The sequence below is a fragment of the Rhinoderma darwinii genome, chromosome 3 (assembly GCF_050947455.1).
Source record: "Rhinoderma darwinii isolate aRhiDar2 chromosome 3, aRhiDar2.hap1, whole genome shotgun sequence".
NCBI classification, from domain to species: Eukaryota; Metazoa; Chordata; class Amphibia; order Anura; family Rhinodermatidae; genus Rhinoderma; species Rhinoderma darwinii.
The window spans coordinates 398,808,927-398,835,343 of NC_134689.1; the positions used below are offsets into that span (position 1 = coordinate 398,808,927).

General features: G+C 40.7%; 29 non-coding genes across 29 annotated transcripts; all 29 read right to left on the reverse strand.

Annotated features, from left to right (window-relative positions):
* Positions 1-2,908: 2,908 nt before the first annotated feature.
* On the reverse strand, positions 2,909-2,980 carry TRNAE-CUC (transfer RNA glutamic acid (anticodon CUC)). The gene has a single exon. It is a non-coding gene; the product is annotated as a tRNA-Glu (tRNA).
* A 483-nt stretch (positions 2,981-3,463) lies between these two features.
* TRNAE-CUC (transfer RNA glutamic acid (anticodon CUC)) lies at positions 3,464-3,535 on the reverse strand. The gene has a single exon. It is a non-coding gene; the product is annotated as a tRNA-Glu (tRNA).
* A 482-nt stretch (positions 3,536-4,017) lies between these two features.
* Positions 4,018-4,089, reverse strand: TRNAE-CUC (transfer RNA glutamic acid (anticodon CUC)). The gene has a single exon. It is a non-coding gene; the product is annotated as a tRNA-Glu (tRNA).
* Positions 4,090-5,127: 1,038 nt separating this feature from the next.
* TRNAE-CUC (transfer RNA glutamic acid (anticodon CUC)) lies at positions 5,128-5,199 on the reverse strand. The gene has a single exon. It is a non-coding gene; the product is annotated as a tRNA-Glu (tRNA).
* Positions 5,200-5,681: 482 nt separating this feature from the next.
* On the reverse strand, positions 5,682-5,753 carry TRNAE-CUC (transfer RNA glutamic acid (anticodon CUC)). The gene has a single exon. It is a non-coding gene; the product is annotated as a tRNA-Glu (tRNA).
* A 1,038-nt stretch (positions 5,754-6,791) lies between these two features.
* On the reverse strand, positions 6,792-6,863 carry TRNAE-CUC (transfer RNA glutamic acid (anticodon CUC)). Its single transcript has one exon. It is a non-coding gene; the product is annotated as a tRNA-Glu (tRNA).
* Positions 6,864-7,337: 474 nt separating this feature from the next.
* On the reverse strand, positions 7,338-7,409 carry TRNAE-CUC (transfer RNA glutamic acid (anticodon CUC)). The gene has a single exon. It is a non-coding gene; the product is annotated as a tRNA-Glu (tRNA).
* A 483-nt stretch (positions 7,410-7,892) lies between these two features.
* On the reverse strand, positions 7,893-7,964 carry TRNAE-CUC (transfer RNA glutamic acid (anticodon CUC)). The gene has a single exon. It is a non-coding gene; the product is annotated as a tRNA-Glu (tRNA).
* A 483-nt stretch (positions 7,965-8,447) lies between these two features.
* Positions 8,448-8,519, reverse strand: TRNAE-CUC (transfer RNA glutamic acid (anticodon CUC)). The gene has a single exon. It is a non-coding gene; the product is annotated as a tRNA-Glu (tRNA).
* Positions 8,520-9,004: 485 nt separating this feature from the next.
* TRNAE-CUC (transfer RNA glutamic acid (anticodon CUC)) lies at positions 9,005-9,076 on the reverse strand. The gene has a single exon. It is a non-coding gene; the product is annotated as a tRNA-Glu (tRNA).
* Positions 9,077-9,558: 482 nt separating this feature from the next.
* Positions 9,559-9,630, reverse strand: TRNAE-CUC (transfer RNA glutamic acid (anticodon CUC)). The gene has a single exon. It is a non-coding gene; the product is annotated as a tRNA-Glu (tRNA).
* A 473-nt stretch (positions 9,631-10,103) lies between these two features.
* On the reverse strand, positions 10,104-10,175 carry TRNAE-CUC (transfer RNA glutamic acid (anticodon CUC)). Its single transcript has one exon. It is a non-coding gene; the product is annotated as a tRNA-Glu (tRNA).
* Positions 10,176-10,658: 483 nt separating this feature from the next.
* On the reverse strand, positions 10,659-10,730 carry TRNAE-CUC (transfer RNA glutamic acid (anticodon CUC)). Its single transcript has one exon. It is a non-coding gene; the product is annotated as a tRNA-Glu (tRNA).
* Positions 10,731-11,213: 483 nt separating this feature from the next.
* On the reverse strand, positions 11,214-11,285 carry TRNAE-CUC (transfer RNA glutamic acid (anticodon CUC)). The gene has a single exon. It is a non-coding gene; the product is annotated as a tRNA-Glu (tRNA).
* A 485-nt stretch (positions 11,286-11,770) lies between these two features.
* TRNAE-CUC (transfer RNA glutamic acid (anticodon CUC)) lies at positions 11,771-11,842 on the reverse strand. Its single transcript has one exon. It is a non-coding gene; the product is annotated as a tRNA-Glu (tRNA).
* A 482-nt stretch (positions 11,843-12,324) lies between these two features.
* On the reverse strand, positions 12,325-12,396 carry TRNAE-CUC (transfer RNA glutamic acid (anticodon CUC)). The gene has a single exon. It is a non-coding gene; the product is annotated as a tRNA-Glu (tRNA).
* Positions 12,397-13,433: 1,037 nt separating this feature from the next.
* TRNAE-CUC (transfer RNA glutamic acid (anticodon CUC)) lies at positions 13,434-13,505 on the reverse strand. The gene has a single exon. It is a non-coding gene; the product is annotated as a tRNA-Glu (tRNA).
* Positions 13,506-13,987: 482 nt separating this feature from the next.
* Positions 13,988-14,059, reverse strand: TRNAE-CUC (transfer RNA glutamic acid (anticodon CUC)). The gene has a single exon. It is a non-coding gene; the product is annotated as a tRNA-Glu (tRNA).
* A 485-nt stretch (positions 14,060-14,544) lies between these two features.
* TRNAE-CUC (transfer RNA glutamic acid (anticodon CUC)) lies at positions 14,545-14,616 on the reverse strand. Its single transcript has one exon. It is a non-coding gene; the product is annotated as a tRNA-Glu (tRNA).
* Positions 14,617-15,099: 483 nt separating this feature from the next.
* Positions 15,100-15,171, reverse strand: TRNAE-CUC (transfer RNA glutamic acid (anticodon CUC)). Its single transcript has one exon. It is a non-coding gene; the product is annotated as a tRNA-Glu (tRNA).
* Positions 15,172-15,653: 482 nt separating this feature from the next.
* On the reverse strand, positions 15,654-15,725 carry TRNAE-CUC (transfer RNA glutamic acid (anticodon CUC)). Its single transcript has one exon. It is a non-coding gene; the product is annotated as a tRNA-Glu (tRNA).
* Positions 15,726-16,210: 485 nt separating this feature from the next.
* On the reverse strand, positions 16,211-16,282 carry TRNAE-CUC (transfer RNA glutamic acid (anticodon CUC)). The gene has a single exon. It is a non-coding gene; the product is annotated as a tRNA-Glu (tRNA).
* Positions 16,283-16,764: 482 nt separating this feature from the next.
* Positions 16,765-16,836, reverse strand: TRNAE-CUC (transfer RNA glutamic acid (anticodon CUC)). The gene has a single exon. It is a non-coding gene; the product is annotated as a tRNA-Glu (tRNA).
* A 1,572-nt stretch (positions 16,837-18,408) lies between these two features.
* Positions 18,409-18,480, reverse strand: TRNAE-CUC (transfer RNA glutamic acid (anticodon CUC)). The gene has a single exon. It is a non-coding gene; the product is annotated as a tRNA-Glu (tRNA).
* Positions 18,481-18,962: 482 nt separating this feature from the next.
* Positions 18,963-19,034, reverse strand: TRNAE-CUC (transfer RNA glutamic acid (anticodon CUC)). Its single transcript has one exon. It is a non-coding gene; the product is annotated as a tRNA-Glu (tRNA).
* A 483-nt stretch (positions 19,035-19,517) lies between these two features.
* On the reverse strand, positions 19,518-19,589 carry TRNAE-CUC (transfer RNA glutamic acid (anticodon CUC)). Its single transcript has one exon. It is a non-coding gene; the product is annotated as a tRNA-Glu (tRNA).
* A 482-nt stretch (positions 19,590-20,071) lies between these two features.
* TRNAE-CUC (transfer RNA glutamic acid (anticodon CUC)) lies at positions 20,072-20,143 on the reverse strand. The gene has a single exon. It is a non-coding gene; the product is annotated as a tRNA-Glu (tRNA).
* Positions 20,144-20,626: 483 nt separating this feature from the next.
* On the reverse strand, positions 20,627-20,698 carry TRNAE-CUC (transfer RNA glutamic acid (anticodon CUC)). Its single transcript has one exon. It is a non-coding gene; the product is annotated as a tRNA-Glu (tRNA).
* Positions 20,699-21,180: 482 nt separating this feature from the next.
* On the reverse strand, positions 21,181-21,252 carry TRNAE-CUC (transfer RNA glutamic acid (anticodon CUC)). The gene has a single exon. It is a non-coding gene; the product is annotated as a tRNA-Glu (tRNA).
* Positions 21,253-26,417: the final 5,165 nt, after the last annotated feature.

Sequence of the window (26,417 nt, forward strand, 5' to 3'; positions counted from 1 at the left end):
CAAAACCTAAAGCCAAAATAGTATCTTGTGCAAAATGAAGGAAAGGCACATTCAGATTTTTAGCCACAAAAGCACTTTCATCCAGAAACATTAAACTGACCCACTCGACCATCGAATGCAGGTTCAAGTCTAAATGGAGGCTCATTCCCATACCGGGAGTCGAACAAGGGCCACCTGGGTGAGAACCAGGAATCTTAACCGCTAGACCATATGGGAGCAGATAAGGTTTCGTGTATGTAATATAAAAAAAAAAATAATAAAGTAAAAAGTAATTACTTGCTTTAATTTATCCATGTTGCGATGGGGTGAAAATGTCTGGTCTCACTAGTGCAGTAGGTAGGGTGTCAGTCTTAGTTTGAACTTCAAATGGGGTACTTTTCTTTCCTATTTTCATGGCTTTTTTCTTCCACCAGACTTGAAGGCCACAGCTCTTTTACATTGAATGCCAAAACATTATCAATCAATAATGAAGGAAAGCCAAATTGACGGACAGGACAATGGTGCTTCTGACTTCCTTGACAACTTGGAGTGATAAGGGAGAGATGGGAATTATTCAAAACCTAAAGCCAAAATGTGCAAAATGAAGAAAAGGCACATTCAGATTTTTGGCCACAAAAGCACTTTCATCCAGAAACATTAAACTGACCCACTCGACCATCGAATGCAGGTTCAAGTCTAAATGGAGGCTCATTACCATACCGGGAGTCAAACCCAGGCCACCTGGGTGAGAACCAGGAATCCTAACCGCTAGACCATATGGGAGCAGATAAGGTTGTGTGTATGTAATATAAAAAAAAAAAAAAATAAAGTAAAAAGTAATTACTTGCTTTAATTTATCCATGTTGCGATGGGGTGAAAATGTCTGGTCTCACTAGTGCAGTAGGTAGTGTGTCAGTCTTAGTTTGAACTTCAAATGGGGTACATTTCTTTCCTATTTTCATGGCTTTTTTCTTCCACCAGACTTGAAGGCCACAGCTCTTTTACATTGAATGCCAAAACATTATCAATCAAAAATGAAGGAAAGCCAAATTGACGGAGAGGACAATGGTGCTTCTGACTTCCTTGAAAACTTGAAGTGATAAGGGAGAGATGGTAATTATTCAAAACCTAAAGCCAAAATAGTATCTTGTGCAAAATGAAGGAAAGGCACATTCAGATTTTTAGCCACAAAAGCACTTTCATCCAGAAACATTAAACTGACCCACTCGACCATCGAATGCAGGTTCAAGTCTAAATGGAGGCTCATTCCCATACCGGGAGTCAAACAAGGGCCACCTGGGTGAGAACCAGGAATCCTAACCGCTAGACCATATGGGAGCAGATAAGGTTTCATGTATGTAATATAAAAAAAAAAATAATAAAGTAAAAAGTAATTACTTGCTTTAATTTATCCATGTTGCGATGGGGTGAAAATGTCTGGTCTCACTAGTGCAGTAGGTAGGGTGTCAGTCTTAGTTTGAACTTCAAATGGGGTACTTTTCTTTCCTATTTTCATGGCTTTTTTCTTCCACCAGACTTGAAGGCCACAGCTCTTTTACATTGAATGCCAAAACATTATCAATCAAAAATGAAGGAAAGCCAAATTGACGGACAGGACAATGGTGCTTCTGACTTCCTTGACAACTTGGAGTGATAAGGGAGAGATGGGAATTATTCAAAACCTAAAGCCAAAATAGTATCTTGTGCAAAATGAAGAAAAGGCACATTCAGATTTTTGGCCACAAAAGCACATTTATCCAGAAACATTAAACTGACCCACTCGACTATCGAATGCAGGTTCAAGTCTAAATGGAGGCTAATTCCCATACCAGGAGTCAAACCCAGGCCACCTGGGTGAGAACCAAGAATCCTAACCGCTAGACCATATGGGAGCAGATAAGGTTTTGTGTATGTAATATAAAAAAAAAAAAAATAAAGTAAAAAGTAATTACTTGCTTTAATTTATCCATGTTGCGATGGGGTGAAAATGTCTGGTCTCACTAGTGCAGTAGGTAGTGTGTCAGTCTTAGTTTGAACTTCAAATGGGGTGCATTTCTTTCCTATTTTCATGGCTTTTTTCTTCCACCAGACTTGAAGGCCACAGCTCTTTTACATTGAATGCCAAAACATTATCACTCAAAAATGAAGGAAAGCCAAATTGACGGAGAGGACAATGGTGCTTCTGACTTCCTTGACAACTTGGAGTGATAAGGGAGAGATGGTAATTATTCAAAACCTAAAGCCAAAATAGTATCTTGTGCAAAATGAAGAAAAGGCACATTCAGATTTTTAGCCACAAAAGCACTTTCATCCAGAAACATTAAACTGACCCACTCGACCATCGAATGCAGGTTCAAGTCTAAATGGAGGCTCATTCCCATACTGGGAGTCGAACAAGGGCCACCTGGGTGAGAACCAGGAATCCTAACCGCTAGACCATATGGGAGCAGATAAGGTTTTGTGTATGTAATATAAAAAAAATAAATAATAAAGTAAAAAGTAATTACTTGCTTTAATTTATCCATGTTGCGATGGGGTGAAAATGTCTGGTCTCGCTAGTGCAGTAGGTAGGGTGTCAGTCTTAGTTTGAACTTCAAATGGGGTATTTTCCTTTCCTATTTTCATGGCTTTTTTCTTCCACCAGACTTGAAGGCCACAGCTCTTTTACATTGAATGCCAAAACATTATCAATCAAAAATGAAGAAAAGCCAAATTGACGGACAGGACAATGGTGCTTCTGACTTCCTTGACAACTTGGAGTGATAAGGGAGAGATGGGAATTATTCAAAACCTAAAGCCAAAATAGTATCTTGTGCAAAATGAAGAAAAGGCACATTCAGATTTTTGGCCACAAAAGCACTTTCATCCAGAAACATTAAACTGACCCACTCGACCATCGAACGCAGGTTCAAGCCTAAATGGAGGCTCATTCCCATACCGGGAGTCGAACCCGGGCCACCTGGGTGAGAACCAGGAATCCTAACCGCTAGACCATATGGGAGCAGATAAGGTTTTGTGTATGTAATATAAAAAAAAAAAATAATAACGTAAAAAGTCATTACTTGCTTTAATTTATCCATGTTGCGATGGGGTGAAAATGTCTGGTCTCGCTAGTGCAGTAGGTAGTGTGTCAGTCTTAGTTTGAACTTCAAATGGGGTACTTTTCTTTCCTATTTTCATGGCTTTTTTCTTCCACCAGACTTGAAGGCCACAGCTCTTTTACATTGAATGCCAAAACATTATCAATCAAAAATGAAGGAAAGCCAAATTGACGGACAGGACAATGGTGCTTCTGACTTCCTTGACAACTTGGAGTGATAAGGGAGAGATGGGAATTATTCAAAACCTAAAGCCAAAATAGTATCTTGTGCAAAATGAAGAAAAGGCACATTCAGATTTTTGGCCACAAAAGCACTTTCATCCAGAAACATTAAACTGACCCACTCGACCATCGAATGCAGGTTCAAGTCTAAATGGAGGCTCATTCCCATACCGGGAGTCAAACCCGGGCCACCTGGGTGAGAACCAGGAATCCTAACCGCTAGACCATATGGGAGCAGATAAGGTTTTGTGTATGTAATATAAAAAAAAAAATAATAAAGTAAAAAGTAATTACTTGCTTTAATTTATCCATGTTGCGATGGGGTGAAAATGTCTGGTCTCACTAGTGCAGTAGGTAGGGTGTCAGTCTTAGTTTGAACTTCAAATGGGGTACTTTTCTTTCCTATTTTCATGGCTTTTTTCTTCCACCAGACTTGAAGGCCACAGCTCTTTTACATTGAATGCCAAAACATTATCAATCAAAAATGAAGGAAAGCCAAATTGACGGAGAGGACAATGGTGCTTCTGACTTCCTTGACAACTTGGAGTGATAAGGGAGAGATGGTAATTATTCAAAACCTAAAGCCAAAATAGTATCTTGTGCAAAATGAAGAAAAGGCACATTCAGATTTTTGGCCACAAAAGCACTTTCATCCAGAAACATTAAACTGACCCACTCGACCATCGAATGCAGGTTCAAGTCTAAATGGAGGCTCATTCCCATACCGGGAGTTGAACCCAGGCCACCTGGGTGAGAACCAGGAATCCTAACCGCTAGACCATATGGGAGCATATAAGGTTCTGTGTATGTAATATAAAAAAAAAAAATAATAAAGTAAAAAGTAATTACTTGCTTTAATTTATCCATGTTGCGATGGGGTGAAAATGTCTGGTCTCACTAGTGCAGTAGGTAGTGTGTCAGTCTTAGTTTGAACTTCAAATGGGGTACATTTCTTTCCTATTTTCATGGCTTTTCTCTTCCACCAGACTTGAAGGCCACAGCTCTTTTACATTGAATGCCAAAACATTATCAATCAAAAATGAAGGAAAGCCAAATTGACGGAGAGGACAATGGTGCTTCTGACTTCCTTGACAACTTGGAGTGATAAGGGAGAGATGGTAATTATTCAAAACCTAAAGCCAAAATAGTATCTTGTGCAAAATGAAGAAAAGGCACATTCAGATTTTTAGCTACAAAAGCACTTTCATCCAGAAACATTAAACTGACCCACTCAACCATCTAATGCAGGTTCAAGTCTAAATGGAGGCTCATTCCCATACCGGGAGTCAAAACCAGGCCACCTGGGTGAGAACCAGGAATCCTAACCGCTAGACCATATGGGAGCAGATAAGGTTTCGTGTATGTAATATAAAAAAAAAAATTAATAAAGTAAAAAGTCATTACTTGCTTTAATTTATCCATGTTGCGATGGGGTGAAAATGTCTGGTCTCACTAGTGCAGTAGGTAGTGTGTCAGTCTTAGTTTGAACTTCAAATGGGGTACATTTCTTTCCTATTTTCATGGCTTTTTTCTTCCACCAGACTTAAAGGCCACAGCTCTTTTACATTGAATGCCAAAACATTATCAATCAAAAATGAAGGAAAGCCAAATTGACGGAGAGGACAATGGTGCTTCTGACTTCCTTGACAACTTGGAGTGATAAGGGAGAGATGGTAATTATTAAAAACCTAAAGCCAAAATAGTATCTTGTGCAAAATGAAGAAAAGGCACATTCAGATTTTTAGCTACAAAAGCACTTTCATCCAGAAACATTAAACTGACCCACTCAACCATCGAATGCAGGTTCAAGTCTAAATGGACGCTCATTCACATACCGGGAGTCGAACCCGGGTCACCTGGGTGAGAACCAGGAATCCTAACCGCTAGACCATATGGGAGCAGATAAAGTTTTGTGTATGTAATATAAAAAAAAAATTAATAAAGTAAAAAGTCATTACTTGCTTTAATTTATCCATGTTGCGATGGGGTGAAAATGTCTGGTCTCACTAGTGCAGTAGGTAGTGTGTCAGTCTTAGTTTGAACTTCAAATGGGGTACATTTCTTTCCTATTTTCATGGCTTTTTTCTTCCACCAGACTTGAAGGCCACAGCTCTTTTACATTGAATGCCAAAACATTATCAATCAAAAATGAAGGAAAGCCAAATTGACGGACAGGACAATGGTGCTTCTGACTTCCTTGTCAACTTGGAGTGATAAGGGAGAGATGGGAATTATTCAAAACCAAAAACCAAAATAGTATCTTGTGCAAAATGAAGAAAAGGCACATTCAGATTTTTGGCCACAAAAGCACTTTCATCCAGAAACATTAAACTGACCCACTCGACCATCAAATGCAGGTTCAAGTCTAAATGGAGGCTCATTCCCATACCGGGAGTCGAACCCAGGCCACCTGGGTGAGAACCAGGAATCCTAACCGCTAGACCATATGGGAGCAGATAAGGTTTAGTGTATGTAATATAAAAAAAAAAAATAATAAAGTAAAAAGTAATTACTTGCTTTAATTTATCCATGTTGCGATGGGGTGAAAATGTCTGGTCTCACTAGTGCAGTAGGTAGTGTGTCAGTCTTAGTTTGAACTTCAAATGGGGTACATTTCTTTCCTATTTTCATGGCTTTTCTCTTCCACCAGACTTGAAGGCCACAGCTCTTTTACATTGAATGCCAAAACATTATCAATCAAAAATGAAGGAAAGCCAAATTGACGGAGAGGACAATGGTGCTTCTGACTTCCTTGACAACTTGGAGTGATAAGGGAGAGATGGGAATTATTCAAAACCTAAAGCCAAAATAGTATCTTGTGCAAAATGAAGAAAAGGCACATTCAGATTTTTAGCTACAAAAGCACCTTCATCCAGAAACATTAAACTGACCCACTCAACCATCGAATGCAGGTTCAAGTCTAAATGGAGGCTCATTCCCATACCAGGAGTCGAAGCCGGGCCACCTGGGTGAGAACCAGGGATCCTAACCGCTAGACCATATGGGAGCAGATAAGGTTTTGTGTATGTAATATAAAAAAATAAATTAATAAAGTAAAAAGTCATTACTTGCTTTAATTTATCCATGTTGCGATGGGGTGAAAATGTCTGGTCTCACTAGTGCAGTAGGTAGTGTGTCAGTCTTAGATTGAACTTCAAATGGGGTACTTTTCTTTCCTATTTTCATGGCTTTTTTCTTCCAACAGACTTGAAGGCCACAGCTCTTTTACATTGAATGCCAAAACATTATCAATCAAAAATGAAGGAAAGCCAAATTGATGGACAGGACAATGGTGCTTCTGACTTCCTTGACAACTTGGAGTGATAAGGGAGAGATGGGAATTATTCAAAACCTAAAGCCAAAATAGTATCTTGTGCAAAATGAAGAAAAGGCACATTCAGATTTTTGGCCACAAAAGCACTTTCATCCAGAAACATTAAACTGACCCACTCGACCATCGAATGCAGGTTCAAGTCTAGATGGAGGCTCATTCCCATAACGGGAGTCGAACCCAGGCCACCTGGGTGAGAACCAGGAATCCTAACCGCTAGACCATATGGGAGCAGATAAGGTTTTGTGTATGTAATATAAAAAAAAAAATTTATAAAATAAAAAGTCATTACTTGCTTTAATTTATCCATGTTGCGATGGGGTGAAAATGTCTGGTCTCGCTAGTGCAGTAGGTAGTGTGTCAGTCTTAGTTTGAACTTCAAATGGGGTACTTTTCTTTCCTATTTTCATGGCTTTTTTCTTCCAACAGACTTGAAGGCCACAGCTCTTTTACATTGAATGCCAAAACATTATCAATCAAAAATGAAGGAAAGCCAAATTGACGGACAGGACAATGGTGCTTCTGACTTCCTTGACAACTTGGAGTGATAAGGGAGAGATGGGAATTATTCAAAACCTAAAGCCACAATGTGCAAAATGAAGAAAAGGCACATTAAATTTTTGGCCACAAAATCACTTTCATCCAGAAACATTAAACTGACCCACTCGACCATCAAATGCAGGTTCAAGTCTAAATGGAGGCTCATTCCCATACCGGGAGTCGAACCCAGGCCACCTGGGTGAGAACCAGGAATCCTAACCGCTAGACCATATGGGAGCAGATAAGGTTTTGTGTATGTAATATAAAAAAAATAAATAATAAAGTAAAAAGTAATTACTTGCTTTAATTTATCCATGTTGCGATGGGGTGAAAATGTCTGGTCTCACTAGTGCAGTAGGTAGTGTGTCAGTCTTAGTTTGAACTTCAAATGGGGTACATTTCTTTCCTATTTTCATGGCTTTTCTCTTCCACCAGACTTGAAGGCCACAGCTCTTTTACATTGAATGCCAAAACATTATCAATCAAAAATGAAGGAAAGCCAAATTGACGGAGAGGACAATGGTGCTTCTGACTTCCTTGACAACTTGGAGTGATAAGGGAGAGATGGTAATTATTCAAAACCTAAAGCCAAAATAGTATCTTGTGCAAAATGAAGAAAAGGCACATTCAGATTTTTAGCTACAAAAGCACTTTCATCCAGAAACATTAAACTGACCCACTCGACCATCGAATGCAGGTTCAAGTCTAAATGGAGGCTCATTCCCATACCAGGAGTCGAACCCGGGCCACCTGGGTGAGAACCAGGAATCCTAACCGCTAGACCATATGGGAGCAGATAAGGTTTTGTGTATGTAATATAAAAAAAAAAATTAATAAAGTAAAAAGTCATTACTTGCTTTAATTTATCCATGTTGTGATGGGGTGAAAATGTCTGGTCTCACTAGTGCAGTAGGTAGTGTGTCAGTCTTAGATTGAACTTCAAATGGGGTACTTTTCTTTCCTATTTTCATGGCTTTTTTCTTCCAACAGACTTGAAGGCCACAGCTCTTTTACATTGAATGCCAAAACATTATCAATCAAAAATGAAGGAAAGCCAAATTGACGGAGAGGACAATGGTGCTTATGACTTCCTTGACAACTTGGAGTGATAAGGGAGAGATGGTAATTATTCAAAACCTAAAGCCAAAATAGTATCTTGTGCAAAATGAAGAAAAGGCACATTCAGATTTTTAGCTACAAAAGCACTTTCATCCAGAAACATTAAACTGACCCACTCGACCATCGAATGCAGGTTCAAGTCTAAATGGAGGCTCATTCCCATACTGGGAGTCGAACCCAAGCCACCTGGGTGAGAACCAGGAATCCTAACCGCTAGACTATATGGGAGCAGATAACGTTTTGTGTATGTAATATAAAAAAAAAAAAAAAAATAAAGTAAAAAGTAATTACTTGCTTTAATTTATCCATGTTGCGATGGGGTGAAAATGTCTGGTCTCACTAGTGCAGTAGGTAGGGTGTCAGTCTTAGTTTGAACTTCAAATGGGGTACTTTTCTTTCCTATTTTCATGGCTTTTTTCTTCCACCAGACTTGAAGGTCACAGCTCTTTTACATTGAATGCCAAAACATTATCAATCAAAAATGAAGGAAAGCCAAATTGACGGACAGGACAATGGTGCTTCTGACTTCCTTGACAACTTGGAGTGATAAGGGAGAGATGGGAATTATTCAAAACCTAAAGCCAAAATAGTATCTTGTGCAAAATGAAGAAAAGGCACATTCAGATTTTTGGCCACAAAAGCACTTTCATCCAGAAACATTAAACTGACCCACTCGACCATCGAATGCAGGTTCAAGTCTAAATGGAGGCTAATTCCCATACCGGGAGTCAAACCCAGGCCACCTGGGTGAGAACCAGGAATCCTAACCGCTAGACCATATGGGAGCAGATAAGGTTTTGTGTATGTAATATAAAAAAAAAAATAATAAAGTAAAAAGTCATTACTTGCTTTAATTTATCCATGTTGCGATGGGGTGAAAATGTCTGGTCTCACTAGTGCAGTAGGTAGGGTGTCAGTCTTAGTTTGAACTTCAAATGGGGTACTTTTCTTTCCTATTTTCATGGCTTTTTTCTTCCACCAGACTTGAAGGCCACAGCTCTTTTACATTGAATGCCAAAACATTATCAATCAAAAATGAAGGAAAGCCAAATTGACGGACAGGACAATGGTGCTTCTGACTTCCTTGACAACTTGGAGTGATAAGGGAGAGATGGGAATTATTCAAAACCTAAAGCCAAAATAGTATCTTGTGCAAAATGAAGAAAAGGCACATTCAGATTTTTGGCCACAAAAGCACTTTCATCCAGAAACATTAAACTGACCCACTCGACCATCAAATGCAGGTTCAAGTCTAAATGGAGGCTAATTCCCATACCGGGAGTCAAACCCAGGCCACCTGGGTGAGAACCAGGAATCCTAACCGCTAGACCATATGGGAGCAGACAAGGTTTTGTGTATGTAATATAAAAAAAAAAAAAATAAAGTAAAAAGTAATTACTTGCTTTAATTTATCCATGTTGCGATGGGGTGAAAATGTCTGGTCTCACTAGTGCAGTAGGTAGTGTGTCAGTCTTAGTTTGAACTTCAAATGGGGTACATTTCTTTCCTATTTTCATGGCTTTTTTCTTCCACCAGACTTGAAGGCCACAGCTCTTTTACATTGAATGCCAAAACATTATCAATCAAAAATGAAGGAAAGCCAAATTGACGGACAGGACAATGGTGCTTCTGACTTCCTTGACAACTTGGAGTGATAAGGGAGAGATGGGAATTATTCAAAACCTAAAGCCACAATGTGCAAAATGAAGAAAAGGCACATTAAATTTTTGGCCACAAAAGCACTTTCATCCAGAAACATTAAACTGACCCACTCGACCATCAAATGCAGGTTCAAGTCTAAATGGAGGCTCATTCCCATACCGGGAGTCGAACCCAGGCCACCTGGGTGAGAACCAGGAATCCTAACCGCTAGACCATATGGGAGCAGATAAGGTTTTGTGTATGTAATATAAAAAAAATAAATAATAAAGTAAAAAGTAATTACTTGCTTTAATTTATCCATGTTGCGATGGGGTGAAAATGTCTGGTCTCACTAGTGCAGTAGGTAGTGTGTCAGTCTTAGTTTGAACTTCAAATGGGGTACATTTCTTTCCTATTTTCATGGCTTTTCTCTTCCACCAGACTTGAAGGCCACAGCTCTTTTACATTGAATGCCAAAACATTATCAATCAAAAATGAAGGAAAGCCAAATTGACGGAGAGGACAATGGTGCTTCTGACTTCCTTGACAACTTGGAGTGATAAGGGAGAGATGGTAATTATTCAAAACCTAAAGCCAAAATAGTATCTTGTGCAAAATGAAGAAAAGGCACATTCAGATTTTTAGCTACAAAAGCACTTTCATCCAGAAACATTAAACTGACCCACTCGACCATCGAATGCAGGTTCAAGTCTAAATGGAGGCTCATTCCCATACCAGGAGTCGAACCCGGGCCACCTGGGTGAGAACCAGGAATCCTAACCGCTAGACCATATGGGAGCAGATAAGGTTTTGTGTATGTAATATAAAAAAAAAAATTAATAAAGTAAAAAGTCATTACTTGCTTTAATTTATCCATGTTGTGATGGGGTGAAAATGTCTGGTCTCACTAGTGCAGTAGGTAGTGTGTCAGTCTTAGATTGAACTTCAAATGGGGTACTTTTCTTTCCTATTTTCATGGCTTTTTTCTTCCAACAGACTTGAAGGCCACAGCTCTTTTACATTGAATGCCAAAACATTATCAATCAAAAATGAAGGAAAGCCAAATTGACGGAGAGGACAATGGTGCTTATGACTTCCTTGACAACTTGGAGTGATAAGGGAGAGATGGTAATTATTCAAAACCTAAAGCCAAAATAGTATCTTGTGCAAAATGAAGAAAAGGCACATTCAGATTTTTAGCTACAAAAGCACTTTCATCCAGAAACATTAAACTGACCCACTCGACCATCGAATGCAGGTTCAAGTCTAAATGGAGGCTCATTCCCATACTGGGAGTCGAACCCAAGCCACCTGGGTGAGAACCAGGAATCCTAACCGCTAGACTATATGGGAGCAGATAACGTTTTGTGTATGTAATATATAAAAAAAAAAAAAAATAAAGTAAAAAGTAATTACTTGCTTTAATTTATCCATGTTGCGATGGGGTGAAAATGTCTGGTCTCACTAGTGCAGTAGGTAGGGTGTCAGTCTTAGTTTGAACTTCAAATGGGGTACTTTTCTTTCCTATTTTCATGGCTTTTTTCTTCCACCAGACTTGAAGGTCACAGCTCTTTTACATTGAATGCCAAAACATTATCAATCAAAAATGAAGGAAAGCCAAATTGACGGACAGGACAATGGTGCTTCTGACTTCCTTGACAACTTGGAGTGATAAGGGAGAGATGGGAATTATTCAAAACCTAAAGCCAAAATAGTATCTTGTGCAAAATGAAGAAAAGGCACATTCAGATTTTTGGCCACAAAAGCACTTTCATCCAGAAACATTAAACTGACCCACTCGACCATCGAATGCAGGTTCAAGTCTAAATGGAGGCTAATTCCCATACCGGGAGTCAAACCCAGGCCACCTGGGTGAGAACCAGGAATCCTAACCGCTAGACCATATGGGAGCAGATAAGGTTTTGTGTATGTAATATAAAAAAAAAAATAATAAAGTAAAAAGTCATTACTTGCTTTAATTTATCCATGTTGCGATGGGGTGAAAATGTCTGGTCTCACTAGTGCAGTAGGTAGGGTGTCAGTCTTAGTTTGAACTTCAAATGGGGTACTTTTCTTTCCTATTTTCATGGCTTTTTTCTTCCACCAGACTTGAAGGCCACAGCTCTTTTACATTGAATGCCAAAACATTATCAATCAAAAATGAAGGAAAGCCAAATTGACGGACAGGACAATGGTGCTTCTGACTTCCTTGACAACTTGGAGTGATAAGGGAGAGATGGGAATTATTCAAAACCTAAAGCCAAAATAGTATCTTGTGCAAAATGAAGAAAAGGCACATTCAGATTTTTGGCCACAAAAGCACTTTCATCCAGAAACATTAAACTGACCCACTCGACCATCAAATGCAGGTTCAAGTCTAAATGGAGGCTAATTCCCATACCGGGAGTCAAACCCAGGCCACCTGGGTGAGAACCAGGAATCCTAACCGCTAGACCATATGGGAGCAGATAAGGTTTTGTGTATGTAATATAAAAAAAAAAAAAATAAAGTAAAAAGTAATTACTTGCTTTAATTTATCCATGTTGCGATGGGGTGAAAATGTCTGGTCTCACTAGTGCAGTAGGTAGTGTGTCAGTCTTAGTTTGAACTTCAAATGGGGTACATTTCTTTCCTATTTTCATGGCTTTTTTCTTCCACCAGACTTGAAGGCCACAGCTCTTTTACATTGAATGCCAAAACATTATCACTCAAAAATGAAGGAAAGCCAAATTGACGGAGAGGACAATGGTGCTTCTGACTTCCTTGACAACTTGGAGTGATAAGGGAGAGATGGTAATTATTCAAAACCTAAAGCCAAAATAGTATCTTGTGCAAAATGAAGAAAAGGCACATTCAGATTTTTAGCCACAAAAGCACTTTCATCCAGAAACATTAAACTGACCCACTTGACCATCGAATGCAGGTTCAAGTCTAAATGGAGGCTCATTCCCATACTGGGAGTCGAACAAGGGCCACCTGGGTGAGAACCAGGAATCCTAACCGCTAGACCATATGGGAGCAGATAAGGTTTTGTGTATGTAATATAAAAAAAAAAAATAATAAAGTAAAAAGTCATTAATTGCTTTAATTTATCCATGTTGCGATGGGGTGAAAATGTCTGGTCTCGCTAGTGCAGTAGGTAGGGTGTCAGTCTTAGTTTGAACTTCAAATGGGGTACTTTTCTTTCCTATTTTCATGGCTTTTTTCTTCCACCAGACTTGAAGGCCACAGCTCTTTTACATTGAATGCCAAAACATTATCAATCAAAAATGAAGGAAAGCCAAATTGACGGACAGGACAATGGTGCTTCTGACTTCCTTGACAACTTGGAGTGATAAGGGAGAGATGGGAATTATTCAAAACCTAAAGCCAAAATAGTATCTTGTGCAAAATGAAGAAAAGGCACATTCAGATTTTTGGCCACAAAAGCACTTTCATCCAGAAACATTAAACTGACCCACTCAACCATCGAATGCAGGTTCAAGTCTAAATGGAGGCTAATTCCCATACCGGGAGTCAAACCCAGGCCACCTGGGTGAGAACCAGGAATCCTAACCGCTAGACCATATGGGAGCAGACAAGGTTTTGTGTATGTAATATAAAAAAAAAAAAAATAAAGTAAAAAGTAATTACTTGCTTTAATTTATCCATGTTGCGATGGGGTGAAAATGTCTGGTCTCACTAGTGCAGTAGGTAGTGTGTCAGTCTTAGTTTGAACTTCAAATGGGGTACATTTCTTTCCTATTTTCATGGCTTTTTTCTTCCAACAGACTTGAAGGCCACAGCTCTTTTACATTGAATGCCAAAACATTATCAATCAAAAATGAAGGAAAGCCAAATTGACGGAGAGGACAATGGTGCTTATGACTTCCTTGACAACTTGGAGTGATAAGGGAGAGATGGTAATTATTCAAAACCTAAAGCCAAAATAGTATCTTGTGCAAAATGAAGAAAAGGCACATTCAGATTTTTAGCTACAAAAGCACTTTCATCCAGAAACATTAAACTGACCCACTCGACCATCGAATGCAGGTTCAAGTCTAAATGGAGGCTCATTCCCATACTGGGAGTCGAACCCAGGCCACCTGGGTGAGAACCAGGAATCCTAACCGCTAGACCATATGGGAGCAGATAAGGTTTTGTGTATGTAATATAAAAAAATAAATAAAAATAAAGTAAAAAGTAATTACTTGCTTTAATTTATCCATGTTGCGATGGGGTGAAAATGTCTGGTCTCACTAGTGCAGTAGGTAGGGTGTCAGTCTTAGTTTGAACTTCAAATGGGGTACTTTTCTTTCCTATTTTCATGGCTTTTTTCTTCCACCAGACTTGAAGGCCACAGCTCTTTTACATTGAATGCCAAAACATTATCAATCAAAAATGAAGGAAAGCCAAATTGACGGACAGGACAATGGTGCTTCTGACTTCCTTGACAACTTGGAGTGATAAGGGAGAGATGGGAATTATTCAAAACCTAAAGCCAAAATAGTATCTTGTGCAAAATGAAGAAAAGGCACATTCAGATTTTTGGCCACAAAAGCACTTTCATCCAGAAACATTAAACTGACCCACTCGACCATCGAATGCAGGTTCAAGTCTAAATGGAGGCTAATTCCCATACCGGGAGTCAAACCCAGGCCACCTGGGTGAGAACCAGGAATCCTAACCGCTAGACCATATGGGAGCAGATAAGGTTTTGTGTATGTAATATAAAAAAAAAAAATAATAAAGTAAAAAGTCATTACTTGCTTTAATTTATCCATGTTGCGATGGGGTGAAAATGTCTGGTCTCGCTAGTGCAGTAGGTAGGGTGTCAGTCTTAGTTTGAACTTCAAATGGGGTACTTTTCTTTCCTATTTTCATGGCTTTTTTCTTCCACCAGACTTGAAGGCCACAGCTCTTTTACATTGAATGCCAAAACATTATCAATCAAAAATGAAGGAAAGCCAAATTGACGGACAGGACAATGGTGCTTCTGACTTCCTTGACAACTTGGAGTGATAAGGGAGAGATGGGAATTATTCAAAACCTAAAGCCAAAATAGTATCTTGTGCAAAATGAAGAAAAGGCACATTCAGATTTTTGGCCACAAAAGCACTTTCATCCAGAAACATTAAACTGACCCACTCAACCATCGAATGCAGGTTCAAGTCTAAATGGAGGCTAATTCCCATACCGGGAGTCAAACCCAGGCCACCTGGGTGAGAACCAGGAATCCTAACCGCTAGACCATATGGGAGCAGACAAGGTTTTGTGTATGTAATATAAAAAAAAAAAAAATAAAGTAAAAAGTAATTACTTGCTTTAATTTATCCATGTTGCGATGGGGTGAAAATGTCTGGTCTCACTAGTGCAGTAGGTAGTGTGTCAGTCTTAGTTTGAACTTCAAATGGGGTACATTTCTTTCCTATTTTCATGGCTTTTTTCTTCCAACAGACTTGAAGGCCACAGCTCTTTTACATTGAATGCCAAAACATTATCAATCAAAAATGAAGGAAAGCCAAATTGACGGAGAGGACAATGGTGCTTATGACTTCCTTGACAACTTGGAGTGATAAGGGAGAGATGGTAATTATTCAAAACCTAAAGCCAAAATAGTATCTTGTGCAAAATGAAGAAAAGGCACATTCAGATTTTTAGCTACAAAAGCACTTTCATCCAGAAACATTAAACTGACCCACTCGACCATCGAATGCAGGTTCAAGTCTAAATAGAGGCTCATTCCCATACTGGGAGTCGAACCCAGGCCACCTGGGTGAGAACCAGGAATCCTAACCGCTAGACCATATGGGAGCAGATAAGGTTTTGTGTATGTAATATAAAAAAATAAATAAAAATAAAGTAAAAAGTAATTACTTGCTTTAATTTATCCATGTTGCGATGGGGTGAAAATGTCTGGTCTCACTAGTGCAGTAGGTAGGGTGTCAGTCTTAGTTTGAACTTCAAATGGGGTACTTTTCTTTCCTATTTTCATGGCTTTTTTCTTCCACCAGACTTGAAGGCCACAGCTCTTTTACATTGAATGCCAAAACATTATCAATCAAAAATGAAGGAAAGCCAAATTGACGGACAGGACAATGGTGCTTCTGACTTCCTTGACAACTTGGAGTGATAAGGGAGAGATGGGAATTATTCAAAACCTAAAGCCAAAATAGTATCTTGTGCAAAATGAAGAAAAGGCACATTCAGATTTTTGGCCACAAAAGCACTTTCATCCAGAAACATTAAACTGACCCACTCGACCATCGAATGCAGGTTCAAGTCTAAATGGAGGCTAATTCCCATACCGGGAGTCAAACCCAGGCCACCTGGGTGAGAACCAGGAATCCTAACCGCTAGACCATATGGGAGCAGATAAGGTTTTGTGTATGTAATATAAAAAAAAAAATAATAAAGTAAAAAGTCATTACTTGCTTTAATTTATCCATGTTGCGATGGGGTGAAAATGTCTGGTCTCACTAGTGCAGTAGGTAGGGTGTCAGTCTTAGTTTGAACTTCAAATGGGGTACTTTTCTTTCCTATTTTCATGGCTTTTTTCTTCCACCAGACTTGAAGGCCACAGCTCTTTTACATTGAATGCCAAAACATTATCAATCAAAAATGAAGGAAAGCCAAATTGACGGACAGGACAATGGTGCTTCTGACTTCCTTGACAACTTGGAGTGATAAGGGAGAGATGGGAATTATTCAAAACCTAAAGCCAAAATAGTATCTTGTGCAAAATGAAGAAAAGGCACATTCAGATTTTTGGCCACAAAAGCACTTTCATCCAGAAACATTAAACTGACCCACTCGACCATCAAATGCAGGTTCAAGTCTAAATGGAGGCTAATTCCCATACCGGGAGTCAAACCCAGGCCACCTGGGTGAGAACCAGGAATCCTAACCGCTAGACCATATGGGAGCAGACAAGGTTTTGTGTATGTAATATAAAAAAAAAAAAAATAAAGTAAAAAGTAATTACTTGCTTTAATTTATCCATGTTGCGATGGGGTGAAAATGTCTGGTCTCACTAGTGCAGTAGGTAGTGTGTCAGTCTTAGTTTGAACTTCAAATGGGGTACATTTCTTTCCTATTTTCATGGCTTTTTTCTTCCACCAGACTTGAAGGCCACAGCTCTTTTACATTGAATGCCAAAACATTATCACTCAAAAATGAAGGAAAGCCAAATTGACGGAGAGGACAATGGTGCTTCTGACTTCCTTGACAACTTGGAGTGATAAGGGAGAGATGGTAATTATTCAAAACCTAAAGCCAAAATAGTATCTTGTGCAAAATGAAGAAAAGGCACATTCAGATTTTTAGCCACAAAAGCACTTTCATCCAGAAACATTAAACTGACCCACTTGACCATCGAATGCAGGTTCAAGTCTAAATGGAGGCTCATTCCCATACTGGGAGTCGAACAAGGGCCACCTGGGTGAGAACCAGGAATCCTAACCGCTAGACCATATGGGAGCAGATAAGGTTTTGTGTATGTAATATAAAAAAAAAAAATAATAAAGTAAAAAGTCATTACTTGCTTTAATTTATCCATGTTGCGATGGGGTGAAAATGTCTGGTCTCGCTAGTGCAGTAGGTAGTGTGTCAGTCTTAGTTTGAACTTCAAATGGGGTACTTTTCTTTCCTATTTTCATGGCTTTTTTCTTCCACCAGACTTGAAGGCCACAGCTCTTTTACATTGAATGCCAAAACATTATCAATCAAAAATGAAGGAAAGCCAAATTGACGGACAGGACAATGGTGCTTCTGACTTCCTTGACAACTTGGAGTGATAAGGGAGAGATGGGAATTATTCAAAACCTAAAGCCAAAATAGTATCTTGTGCAAAATGAAGAAAAGGCACATTCAGATTTTTGGCCACAAAAGCACTTTCATCCAGAAACATTAAACTGACCCACTCAACCATCGAATGCAGGTTCAAGCCTAAATGGAGGCTCATTCCCATACCGGGAGTCGAACCCAGGAATCCTAACCGCTAGACCATATGGGAGCAGATAAGGTTTTGTGTATGTAATATAAAAAAAAAAAATAATAAAGTAAAAAGTCATTACTTGCTTTAATTTATCCATGTTGCGATGGGGTGAAAATGTCTGGTCTCGCTAGTGCAGTAGGTAGTGTGTCAGTCTTAGTTTGAACTTCAAATGCGGTACTTTTCTTTCCTATTTTCATGGCTTTTTTCTTCCACCAGACTTGAAGGCCACAGCTCTTTTACATTGAATGCCAAAACATTATCAATCAAAAATGAAGGAAAGCCAAATTGACGGACAGGACAATGGTGCTTCTGACTTCCTTGACAACTTGGAGTGATAAGGGAGAGATGGGAATTATTCAAAACCTAAAGCCAAAATAGTATCTTGTGCAAAATGAAGAAAAGGCACATTCAGATTTTTGGCCACAAAAGCACTTTCATCCAGAAACATTAAACTGACCCAATTGACCATCGAATGCAGGTTCAAGTCTAAATGGAGGCTCATTCCCATACCGGGAGTCAAACCCGGGCCACCTGGGTGAGAACCAGGAATCCTAACCGCTAGACCATATGGGAGCAGATAAGGTTTTGTGTATGTAATATAAAAAAAAAAATAATAAAGTAAAAAGTAATTACTTGCTTTAATTTATCCATGTTGCGATGGGGTGAAAATGTCTGGTCTCACTAGTGCAGTAGGTAGCGTGTCAGTCTTAGTTTGAACTTCAAATGGGGTACTTTTCTTTCCTATTTTCATGGCTTTTTTCTTCCACCAGACTTGAAGGCCACAGCTCTTTTACATTGAATGCCAAAACATTATCAATCAAAAATGAAGGAAAGCCAAATTGACGGAGAGGACAATGGTGCTTCTGACTTCCTTGACAACTTGGAGTGATAAGGGAGAGATGGTAATTATTCAAAACCTAAAGCCAAAATAGTATCTTGTGCAAAATGAAGAAAAGGCACATTCAGATTTTTGGCCACAAAAGCACTTTCATCCAGAAACATTAAACTGACCCACTCAACCATCGAATGCAGGTTCAAGCCTAAATGGAGGCTCATTCCCATACCGGGAGTCGAACCCAGGCCACCTGGGTGAGAACCAGGAATCCTAACCGCTAGACCATATGGGAGCAGATAAGGTTTTGTGTATGTAATATAAAAAAAAAAAATAATAAAGTAAAAAGTCATTACTTGCTTTAATTTATCCATGTTGCGATGGGGTGAAAATGTCTGGTCTCGCTAGTGCAGTAGGTAGTGTGTCAGTCTTAGTTTGAACTTCAAATGGGGTACTTTTCTTTCCTATTTTCATGGCTTTTTTCTTCCACCAGACTTGAAGGCCACAGCTCTTTTACATTGAATGCCAAAACATTATCAATCAAAAATGAAGGAAAGCCAAATTGACGGACAGGACAATGGTGCTTCTGACTTCCTTGACAACTTGGAGTGATAAGGGAGAGATGGGAATTATTCAAAACCTAAAGCCAAAATAGTATCTTGTGCAAAATGAAGAAAAGGCACATTCAGATTTTTGGCCACAAAAGCACTTTCATCCAGAAACATTAAACTGACCCAATCGACCATCGAATGCAGGTTCAAGTCTAAATGGAGGCTCATTCCCATACCGGGAGTCAAACCCGGGCCACCTGGGTGAGAACCAGGAATCCTAACCGCTAGACCATATGGGAGCAGATAAGGTTTTGTGTATGTAATATAAAAAAAAAAATAATAAAGTAAAAAGTAATTACTTGCTTTAATTTATCCATGTTGCGATGGGGTGAAAATGTCTGGTCTCACTAGTGCAGTAGGTAGGGTGTCAGTCTTAGTTTGAACTTCAAATGGGGTACTTTTCTTTCCTATTTTCATGGCTTTTTTCTTCCACCAGACTTGAAGGCCACAGCTCTTTTACATTGAATGCCAAAACATTATCAATCAAAAATGAAGGAAAGCCAAATTGACGGAGAGGACAATGGTGCTTCTGACTTCCTTGACAACTTGGAGTGATAAGGGAGAGATGGTAATTATTCAAAACCTAAAGCCAAAATAGTATCTTGTGCAAAATGAAGAAAAGGCACATTCAGATTTTTGGCCACAAAAGCACTTTCATCCAGAAACATTAAACTGACCCACTCAACCATCGAATGCAGGTTCAAGCCTAAATGGAGGCTCATTCCCATACCGGGAGTCGAACCCAGGCCACCTGGGTGAGAACCAGGAATCCTAACCGCTAGACCATATGGGAGCAGATAAGGTTTTGTGTATGTAATATAAAAAAAAAAAATAATAAAGTAAAAAGTCATTACTTGCTTTAATTTATCCATGTTGCGATGGGGTGAAAATGTCTGGTCTCGCTAGTGCAGTAGGTAGTGTGTCAGTCTTAGTTTGAACTTCAAATGGGGTACTTTTCTTTCCTATTTTCATGGCTTTTTTCTTCCACCAGACTTGAAGGCCACAGCTCTTTTACATTGAATGCCAAAACATTATCAATCAAAAATGAAGGAAAGCCAAATTGACGGACAGGACAATGGTGCTTCTGACTTCCTTGACAACTTGGAGTGATAAGGGAGAGATGGGAATTATTCAAAACCTAAAGCCAAAATAGTATCTTGTGCAAAATGAAGAAAAGGCACATTCAGATTTTTGGCCACAAAAGCACTTTCATCCAGAAACATTAAACTGACCCAATCGACCATCGAATGCAGGTTCAAGTCTAAATGGAGGCTCATTCCCATACCGGGAGTCAAACCCGGGCCACCTGGGTGAGAACCAGGAATCCTAACCGCTAGACCATATGGGAGCAGATAAGGTTTTGTGTATGTAATATAAAAAAAAAAATAATAAAGTAAAAAGTAATTACTTGCTTTAATTTATCCATGTTGCGATGGGGTGAAAATGTCTGGTCTCACTAGTGCAGTAGGTAGGGTGTCAGTCTTAGTTTGAACTTCAAATGGGGTACTTTTCTTTCCTATTTTCATGGCTTTTTTCTTCCACCAGACTTGAAGGCCACAGCTATTTTACATTGAATGCCAAAACATTATCAATCAAAAATGAAGGAAAGCCAAATTGACGGAGAGGACAATGGTGCTTCTGACTTCCTTGACAACTTGGAGTGATAAGGGAGAGATGGTAATTATTCAAAACCTAAAGCCAAAATAGTATCTTGTGCAAAATGAAGAAAAGGCACATTCAGATTTTTGGCCACAAAAGCACTTTCATCCAGAAACATTAAACTGACCCACTCGACCATCGAATGCAGGTTCAAGTCTAAATGGAGGTTCATTCCCATACCGGGAGTTGAACCCAGGCCACCTGGGTGAGAACCAGGCATCCTAACCGCTAGACCATATGGGAGCATATAAGGTTTTGTGTATGTAATATAAAAAAAAAAAATAATAAAGTAAAAAGTAATTACTTGCTTTAATTTATCCATGTTGCGATGGGGTGAAAATGTCTGGTCTCACTAGTGCAGTAGGTAGTGTGTCAGTCTTAGTTTGAACTTCAAATGGGGTACATTTCTTTCCTATTTTCATGGCTTTTTTCTTCCACCAGAAGAATGCTTCCAATGATTTCTTTGTGTCTAATATATGGGTGTCCAGTTCTTTTAATTTTACTTCTTCTTGTTCAGTTATTAATTTCATCAAATTGATAGAGCATGTTGAAAGGATCTGATTCCATTCATTTTGGAACTCATCTGTGTAAATGAAACTGGGTGTTTTTCTAAGCCGTAGGCCCCTAGGGATCATGCTCTTAGCAATGTAGTTTTTTAAGGTGGTCAAGTCCCACCAAATTTTAGCTTGTTGGGCTAAGTGTTTTTCTAACATATGGAATAGCTCCTCCATAGCCTGGTTATTTTCTGTAGGGTTATCATGATAACCAAATACTTTCTCAGCTAATTCAATGCGAGTATGCTGGGTATCTTGAGTCATATTCTCAATATAAATTGTTTGATGTTCTAAGTGATTCTCCGAGGTAGAAATGCAAAGTGAGTTGCGTTAAAATCAAATACAATGTTAATGAAGCCAACTTGTTTTTAGATATGATATATATAGTATATTTGATAGTGTATAGTTTCTTGATTGGTTGTGGCCCTTTTTTTTCCAAAATAATCAGGTATAGCCTCACTTGGTACACACACTTGAGTATAAATAGTCATACATAGTTAGATATATGGTAGGACTCACTGGTATTGCTTGTAGTGCAATTGCATGTTGGGAGCTCGTGAGGAAAACACTCTGCCGAAATTTTGCAACAAATAGAACATAGGGAGAGAACCTCCAGCTCACCTGACACACTCCAGTGTGTCGTAGATAGCGCCCGGATCCTCGTGTCGGCACACGGATAGCAACGAGAGAAAAGGAAGGGAGGTAGGATCCAGCGCTGAGTAGCGTTAAAATGGAAAAATATTTTCCAAGTTTAATTGGTTTAGATTAAAAGGAAAGTCCAGTTGTATTGGGTCCTGGGTGTGTAAGAAGTGGAGGGGTGGTATCCTCTAGGCCTACGCGTTTCGGACGACTGCCGCGTCCTTAAACTTGGCTGTGGTAGGTTTCAAAATGAGCGCGCTGTCAGATTTATACTTCGTTGGTGGGACAGCTGATTTTTGGTGGTGATTGCGTGTCATGGTCATGACTACCTTTGGAACGCAAGCACCGAAAATGAGTGTCAGGTAACCGTGACTTGGTATTGTTTAGTGTGCTTTTGTATACAGGATTTATTCAAAATTCTGCTTTGTATTTCATTAATAAAACTTCTATGCAATGTAAAAATCGTATCAAATTGCGTGTTTGTAAAATTATTGGATTTTTTGCGTTCCAGGACTCGTTTTGAAGTATGAAGTGGGAGACAGTAGCCAGCTTGATCATACTTCCGTGCCGATTTTGTTGGACGAAGACGAATCGTAGGCGTTTTTTGCTGCTGGTCAGTACTTATATAAAAAATGAGTCTTATATCAATAGTGATAATGAGATGTTGCGTATTGACACTGGTTTAAAAAAAATGTACATTGTTAAAACAACAAGGGCTGAGTGATGTGAGGGTTACTATGTACATAGCAATTAACAAAAACTCACAATTATATTTATCAAATGAGTTGCAAAATGACTAGAAAATATAGTCAAGACATTGACAAGGTTAGAAATAATGATTTTTATTTGAAATAATAATTTTCTCCTTCAAACTTTGCTTTCGTCAAAGAATGCTCCATTTGCAGCAATTACAGCATTGCAGACCTTTGGCATTCTAGCTGTTAATTTGCTGAAGTAATCGGGAGAAATTTCACCCCATGCTTCCAGAAGCCCCTCCCACAAGTTGGATTGGCTTGATGGGCACTTCTTGCATACCATACGGTCAAGCTGCTCCCACAACAGCTCTATGGGGTTGAGATCTGGCGACTGCGCTGGCCACTCCATTACAGATAGAATACCAGCTGCCTGCTTCTTCCTTAAATAGTTCTTGCATAATTTGGAGGTGTGCTTTGGGTCATTGTCCTGTTGTAGGATGAAATTGGCTCCAATCAAGCGCTGTCCAAAGGTATGGCATGGCGTTGCAAAATGGAGTGATAGCCTTCCTTATTCAAAATCCCTTTTACCTTGTACAAATCTCCCAATTTACCAGCACCAAAGCAACCCCAGACCATCACATTACCTCCACCATGCTTGACAGATGGTGTCAGGCACTCTTCCAGCATCTTTTCAGTTGTTCTGCGTCTCACAAATGTTCTTCTGTGTGATTCAAACACCTCAAACTTCGATTCTTCTGTCCATAACACTTTTTCCAAACTTCCTCTGTCCAATGTCTGTGTGCTTTTGCCCATATTAATCTTTTCCTTTTATTAGCCAGTCTCAGATATGGCATTTTCTTTGCCACTCTGCCCTGAAGGCCAGCATCCCGGAGTCGCCTCTTCACTGTAGACGTTGACACTGGCGTTTTGCGGGTACTATTTAATGAAGCTGCCAGTTGAGGACCTGTGAGGCGTTTATTTCTCAAACTAGAGACTCTAATGTACTTGACTTGTTACTCAGTTGTGCAGCGGGGCCTTCCACTTCTCTTTCTACTCTAGTTAGAGCCTGTTTGTGCTGTCCTCTGAAGGGAGTAGTACACACCGTTGTAGGAAATCTTCTGTTTCTTGGCAATTTGGCAGGTTTCTGTTTGCCTTTCCGCTGAAGGGTTAACCCGATGGAAACCTCCGACAGAACCCCTCAACGGAAGGGCAACTGTGATGTGAACAGGCCCTTAATTACATTCGCATATGAATTTTCACGGTGAGAATGGCGTAAGACCGGATATTTGCTGCGGAACTTCGATTGCAGTAACCCAGACTAAGCACTGCAAAAATAAATCGCAGAGGTCCCCCGATAAGTTTTTCCTACATCGTCGTTTATTTGGATACTAATTTTAGCACATATAAGTCCCATGGGGGTTCAGGTTGGTGGCGCTATGATGAGGAGTTCCGTAGGCGTATGGCGCAAAAACCTGAGTTCGGTTGGGATTCAAAAGCTACGGATGTTTGGCTGAGACTTATGATGTCTCAGCGCCCCTTTCAGCCAACAGCCCACTCCCCACCCGCGTTTGGCGCTCCCACTGCCGGGGTCGCGGCTCAAAGCAACAGGTGTACCGGGACTTGCTGGCTCCTAAACAAAAGGCACTGCAAGTTCTATGGGTCCTGCAAGTTCAGGCACGAGTGTTCCACTTGTGGGGGCTCCCACCCATCAGTCCGGTGTAACTGGCGGAATGCCCAGGTCCCGCGTCCCAACAGTACGGGTAGTGTCGAGGACCCCAATACGCATCCTAGAGATGCTAACCTGGCCAGACTGGTACCCCAAGTTGGGGGAGGCCGCCCTAATTAGGACTATTTTTTTGTTCGGGTTCTTTATCCCATTTATCTACAATCCCTCACCCACATGGCCGGCCCTTTTTCGGAGTTACCATTCTCTAGCCTCCGGGTATCCCCCCTAGGGGTGGTACCAAAAAAAGAGCCAGGAAAATTCCACTTGATCCACCACTTGTCCTACCCTAAAGGCGGTTCGGTTAACGATGGCATAGATAAGTGTAGCGCCCATGGCCGCGGGCCGTCGAGTTTACTCACCTCCCGATGCCCGCAGCCATGGATCTGTGAGCGCTGGCCTCCATCTCCCTCCTAGGAGATGCCAGCACTCACTTCCGCTCCGTTCGGCTGGATCCCGTAGGGTGCGCGCGCGCACGCTCGCGCCCGGCCTTAAAGGGCCAGCGCGCGCAATTAGGAAATCGTCATCACCATCAACTGCCACGATTTCCTGGTCTATAAGAAGGCCCCTGGCCTTCTAATCCTTGCCTGAGCGTTGTTAGTCTTTCCCAGTCTGTCTCGCAAATGGTTCCGTAGTGTCTCCCGTTCCAGCTGTTACCCGTGCCCTGTTACCGTTCCTGTATACCGTGTTGTTCCTGTGCCTACCCGCGTTCAAGTGTCTTCTGCCACGTCAAGTGCCATCTGCCACGTCAAGTGCCATCTGCCACATCAAGTGTCTTCTGCCACGTCAAGTGCCATCTGCCACGTCAAGTGCCATCTGCCACGTCAAGTGTCTTCTGCCACATCAAATGCCATCTGCCACGTCAAGTGCCATCTGCCACGTCAAGTGCCATCTGCCACGTTAAGTGCCATCTGCCACATCAAGTGTCATCGGATACTGCCCGCCACGTCTGGCGCCACTTGCCGCACGTGCCTCCATCCGTGCTGAAGCCACAGCCACCGCCCAGACTATTTCAGGTACCCAAGCATACTGTCTGCCATTTACTTCTGCTTAGACTGTGACCTGGTCAGCTGCCTCCCCGCTACGGCGGAGCGGCCTAGTGGGTCCACATACCCTGTGCCCGTGACAGTACGCTCAGCCCATGGAACCCGCTGGCCAGCCCAAGACCCCAGTACAGAAGATTCAGACAGAGATGCAGGACCTCCGCACACGTCAGGATCAACTCCTTGAGGCGGTGAATTCTATCCTGGTCCACCTGGATCTACTCGCTGTTCCACCCCCGGTTCTTCCCCCTGAAGCTGTTGCCGTGCCACTGCTTGTTGCTCCCCCTGTTTGTTCCGGATCCTCAGTTCCTCTGCCTCTTCCTCCTCGCTACGATGGTGACCCCAGAGCATGTAGAGGATTTCTCAACCAATGCACAGTGCATTTTAGGCTACGGCCTCATCTCTTCCCCTCGGAGGAGGCCAAAGTGGCATTTATTATCTCCCTCCTCGCTGGCAAGGCCCTCGCATGGGCAAACCCAATTTTGGAACAAAAAGGACCTGTATCCGCGGACCTAGCCTTGTTCCTGCAGTCCTTTGGTGCCGTGTTCGAGGAGCCGGGTCGAACATCCTCTGCCGCAGCCACTCTGCTGACCCTCAAGCAAGAGGGCTCCACAGTAGGGGAGTATGCTATCTCCTTCCGTACCTTAGCAGCCGAGCTGGCATGGAACAATGAGGCACTGGTGGCGACCTTCTGGCAGGGACTGTCCTCTCACATCAAGGACGAACTGGCAGCCCGCGACCTTCCTTCTACCTT